Below are 5,626 nucleotides of genomic sequence, written 5' to 3'. Positions count from 1 at the left end.
GGGAGGCGGGCGCTGGAGAGCGGGTTCCCGAGCTGTTCTGGGCGCTGGGTGACCCGGCCGTGCCCGCCGGCGTCAGCGTCTTTGAGCCTCAGTTTCCCCATCTGCCCAATGAAGAGCGTGATACGTCCTCAGCGGGACCTTCCACACAGGGCCACCTAGGTGAAAACAAGGACCCCTGGCCCCTTTTCTGTACTTTGGAAGGCTCAGCTAGCGGACACGGTTCGGATCTTACTCTAGGTGCCGCCGGTTAATCGAGTGTGTACCTCAGGCACTTTTACAATATAGTTTGAGAGGGCCGTATAGAGCACCCCAAAATTACAAGATAAAGTGTCAGTGATGGTGGATCCTGAAAAAGCGGTAAAGTTGCACAGATTCTTGACTGGATCACCAGTCTCTTCGTTAGAATTTTTTTTTTTCCCTGTGTTTTCGACCAAGGGGATTTTTCATACCAAGAATGGGACTCTCTCGGGAAAAGAGAACACAGAGGGACACCGCAAGTCCTGTTTTTAGCACGGCTCCCAACAGGTTGTCGGCATTCTGGTTCTCCTGCTCCTGAGGAGCTTAGGCTCCGGCAGGCGTTTCGCAGCGCTTCCTTCCAGTGCAGAGTGATCCACAGCTGGGTCAAGTGGTCCAAGACCTCCAGCCCCAGTGGGTGGGCGGGGCCGGAAGAGTCCTCCCCAGGAGACAGAGATAGATACAGAGCCGATCCTTGACCCTCCTAGACGGCTGGGAAAGGCTCCCTCACTCCGGGGCCACTGCACCCCCAGGCTCCAAGTCACACCCAGTTACTCCGTCTCAGACCGTCCTTGTAATGACTCTGGCGGTGGGGAGAGGGGAACCCGCCCATTCCGTCATTTTGGTGTGCTGGAGTCCTGTAGCTGGGCTGTTGCAGTTGTGATGCCCCAAATGCTCTCTGGCTGGCAGGGGTCCTTGCTTTTAGTGAAAACGTGAAATAAAACGAAAGCACAAGTTTACAAGTAAAAGCTTTCATTGGCAAGAAAGAGAAAACGGTGAGGGACTTCAGTTTGAGGCCCTGGGGAAGGTCAATTTGGCTGGCAACAGAGGAGAGAGACAGGAGAGGACCCAGCTGGGGCGGCTGGAGGGTACTGCCAGAGGAAGGCGTCTGACTGGACCCAGAAGCCAGTTTTTATCCAGCTGTGACATGAGCCAGGTAGATGTTGTAGACCCCAAGGAAAATCCCCAGAAGGAAACAAACAGCATGATGGTACATACCTGCAATCCTAGCACTCTGGGAGGCCGAGGCAGGAGAATCCAATATTCAAGTCCAGCCTGGGCGATTTAGTGACCTACTGAGACCCTGTCTCAAAGAGTGAAAGGGGCTGGGAACATAGCTCAGTGACGGAGACTCTAGTTGCCAACCCCAGTGCCCAAAACACAAACACAAATGGGTTTTTCCTCCTTGCCCTTGAATCCGCTGTTTCCTTTGTGTGCTTGGGGTGTTCCCACAAACTCCAGTCCCCGGTTTATTTCAGGTGACAGCCACTGCCCTGAGCAGCTTCACTTGTCAGTTCCAGGAGCAGGAGTTCTTTGCCAGGCTTTCAGGGGAGGAAACTGAGACCCAGGACGTGCCCAGGCCCAGAGCAGACACGGAGGGAAGCTGAGACGCAAGACCCCAGCCCTTGGGTCATTTCCCCAGTCAAAGCATCCCAGCCTCTCCTCACTGTCTCTGCCAGGCCGGGCTGGGAGACCGTGGGCTCTTTCACTGGCAGAGCAGAAGGGAAGTGTGGCAGGAGGGCCCAGGGCAGAGTCCTTGGAACCAGTGTCCCATCCAAGACCCCATGCCACTCCCTGAGGAAGGTCCGGCTTCTGTCCCTGCCACCTAAGTCACATCCTCCTGGATACTCTGGCCACCAAGACCGGCTGCCTCTCACTCCTCCCAAGGCCAACTTCCGCACCCAGCCTGGACCGAGAGTGCACAGCCACCAATGCTGTGGTTCCGCCTGTGGGCTGGCCCCTGATCCACAGTGATCCCCAGAATGAGAGCCAGAACCCAGCCTCCCAGGGCCTGCTGTCCCTTCCCTTGTCTGCCCACTTGTGGCTGGACAGGTGGCTCAGGCCCCAGCCCTTCCCAAGGCCCATGGAGCCCCCAGGAGGCCACATCAAAGGGAGGGGCCAGAAACAGCCTCAGCTGACTGCCCCACAGGCCAGTGTGGCTGGGAAAGGGACTAGGGTGTCCCCGGCTGCCCTCTGCCACCCCACCAGCCTCTTCTGTCCCAGGCTCCAGGTCTCAGAGTTCCCCTGCCACCAAAGTTGGGCCTGGTGGGCAGCACCTGGTCCTCCAGCCCTGACAGGGGCCAGACAGTGGCAGGAAGAGGTCTTGCCCTTGCCTGAGTCCTGGCTGTCTCCCCTCTGAAGGGACAGAGACCCGAGTACAGAACTCAGCTCAGTGGGTGTTCAAGAGCTGGAAAATGAGCCAGGCGTGGTGGTGCCTGCCTGTAATCCCAGCACTCTGGAGGCTGAGGCAGGAAGATTATTGAGTTCAAGGCCACTCTGAGCTACATAGATCTCAAAACACAAGAAAGAGCTGAAAAAAAAAGAGCTGAAAAACAGGTGAATGTCTGCTCCACCCCCCATTCTCCACCTGAGGGCCTCCCTGTAGCCAGCCTGCCTCCCACTCACCCCAGGAGGCCCTGGCGGTCACACTCCAGCCAGTAATGGGCCCAAGCCCTCTGCTGCCGCTGCCTCCTCCACACGCAGGCCCCTGCAGCCACAGAGCATCACAGTTTGGAGTCTTTGTTTGTACATCAGTTTCCTGAAAGTTTGGTTAATATGAGTCTTTCCCCAGGTCTTGATCGGCTATCTTTTCAAAGTGGGGATGTAGCTTCACGGCAGGGCACTTGCCGAGCATGCACAAGGCCCTACATCCAATCCGCAGCGGCGGCAAATCATGATACTGTAGCGATAAATAAGGAGTTTCTGAGCAAATCCTGACTGGCAGGAGATTCTGGAGGGTGTGGAGAGCAGAGTTTTCTAGTTATATGATAATTTACCACTGTTTGCTGCATGCCTGGTGCCGGTACTCTGAGGGAATATTTTTATTGTTTTGTTTTTTGAGACCAGGTCTAACTGTGGCTGACTAGAGAAGGGGGACAGTGACCACCCACTGGGTGGAGCCTGTGTACCCCGGGGGTGGGGGCGGAGCCTCAGTCAAGGACTGACAGCCTCAATTGCTACTGAGAAAAACCAAGCAGCTGAGGGCAAGGGCTGGGCTGGTGTGGTCAGAGCAGCGAGAGACCTGTAATAGCATGGAGGGCTATTTTAGCTAACTTGTTTGTGTGTTGAATTTTCTCTTCTTTCTTTTCTTTTCTTTTTTTCTTTTTTTTTTTGGTACTGGGGATCAAACTCACGACCTTGTGTTTGCCAGGCAGGCAGCAGCACCATTGAGCTACATCCCTGGCCCTCTTTCCTTTTTTATGAGACAGGGTCTTGCTTTGTAGTCCCAGCTGGCCTAGAATTTATGGCAATCCTCCTGCTTCAGCCTCCCAAGTGTTGGGATTATAAGTGTGTGCATGTTTAATTTTTTGGTAGCACTAGGGGTTGAACCCAAGGCCTCCCACATGCTAGGCAATCCCTCTACCACTGAGTTGTACCTGTTCCTTTATTTTTCTTCTCGACCATTAGTATTTTGCTTTTTTTTTCCCCCCTGCAGCTAAAAGGTGTTGCTAGGTAACAGAAATTGGGTTTGGGGTTTTGTTTTAATGAGTCCTCATGATCTGGTCTGGGAAGAGCTCTGATCCTTGGGTCTCTAGGGATGCTTGCCCAGATTCAGCATGTGTGACTCTAGCACTGGGCTTTGTCCTGTCCCCGGCCTGTATCCTCTGCCACAGGGCAGCATCCCCAAGATGATAAGACAAATGTGTTTGCAAGAGTTGAAGACATAAAAGAAATAACTGGGGTATTTTGGTTTATTGGAGACAGAGTCTCACTATGTAGCTCAGGCTGTCTCTGAACTCACTATGCAGCCCAGGCTGGCCTCCAACTCACAGAGATCCTCCTACCTCAGGCTCCCAAGTGTTGGGACTACAGGCGTGTGTCACCATGCCCAGCAAAAAATTGGATTCCAAGAAAGGATTAAGCAGGATACAAAATCAACATTAAATCAATAGCTTTTCTATACAGCAGTAATAAACTTGCTGACAAGGAAATCAAGAAAATAATTCCATTAACAATGGAGTAAAAAAAAAGCAAAAAACCCTAGGGGCCCACCCAACCAAGGCAGTGAAGATCACAGATCACTGAAGAAAGAGAATGAAGAAGACACCAGGAGAGGGAAGGGCACCCATGTTCGTGGGTCAGCGGAATTAATATTTCACTTTCAATTTTTGATGGTACCGGGAATTGAACCCAGGACCTTTACACTGAGCTACATCCCCAGCCCTTGTCTTTTATTTTGAGACAGGGTCTCACTATGTTGCTAACATGCCCAGGCTTGAATATTTGATCCTCCTGCCTCAGCCTACCAGAGTGCTGGGATTTCAGTTGTGTGCCACCATGCCTGGCAGAATTAAAAGGATTAAAATAGCTGTATTACAAAAGGTACATACGGGACTGCCATATGACCTGGCTACCCTGTAACTAAAGGAGTTCACCTTGGCATGCCGTAGGGCCACCTGCACACCAGGAGAACTGGCCTCAGAGCCCATCCACGGATGGGTGGATTCTGTACACCATGGAGCATTATATAGTGGTGAAGAGGAATGAATTGTTATTATAGGAAAATAGAACTGATGTTAGGTCGTGTTGAGTGAAATAAGGACACTAAGAGAAGTATGACAGGTTTTTCCTAAAGTGTGGGACCTAGGAAAGATGGCACAAAAGCAGGAGGGAGGTTATTATGAGAAGAGGAAGGGAGTAAGGAGAGGGGAAGGGGGCGGAAGGGAGGAAGTGGGGGTGGAAAACACCGCTCACTATGTCATTAAGAGAGCGTGATATCGCACACGCTTAGCATTCAGTCAGGTGAAGCAGCAGGTTACAAAACAGTGTGCAGGGCGTTGCCGATATTTTGTTTTCAAAGACACATCCTCGGGGCCCAGTCTGAGCCCTTCCGCCAACAGCCGCTCTGCCCATGCTCATCCTCTGCTTCTCCCACTTGCCGTGAGGCCCACTGATCTTCCGCAGTGTCTCATGCTAAATCCCTCACCATTTTCTCTTCCTCGTTAAAGCTTTTTTCTGTTTGTAGGCCAGGCGTGATAGCGCACGCCTGTCATCCCAGCACTCGGGAGGCTGAGGCAGGAGGACCACCACGAGTGTGAGGACAGCCTGGGCTACGTAGCAAGACCCTGTCTTTTTTTAAAAAAGAGTAGTTTTCTTACTTGGACCATAATAAAATGTTTCTAAGTAGATGAAACTAAGGATAGCCGTATGTGAGGAGATGGATGTGATAATAGCTTGACTTGTAGCATTTGGTTTGCGACACTTGTGTATTGGAAAATGTGTTACACAGTGCATATATATGATTTTACGTGTCAAAAAAAAGAAAGATGGGCGATGCGCGGCATGGAGCAGTGAGGAGCGGGCAGCGGCGCGATGGAGTGAGCCAGGGACCACCTACACCTGAGGAGACCAGGGAGCAGCCTCTGAGGAGGGGGAGGGGAGGAGGAGGGGA

This window comes from Fukomys damarensis, unplaced genomic scaffold (assembly GCF_012274545.1).
Source record: "Fukomys damarensis isolate Sample0158 unplaced genomic scaffold, DMR_v1.0_HiC HiC_scaffold_36, whole genome shotgun sequence".
Taxonomy (NCBI): Eukaryota; Metazoa; Chordata; class Mammalia; order Rodentia; family Bathyergidae; genus Fukomys; species Fukomys damarensis.
Note: the sequence above shows the minus strand (reverse complement) of the source record.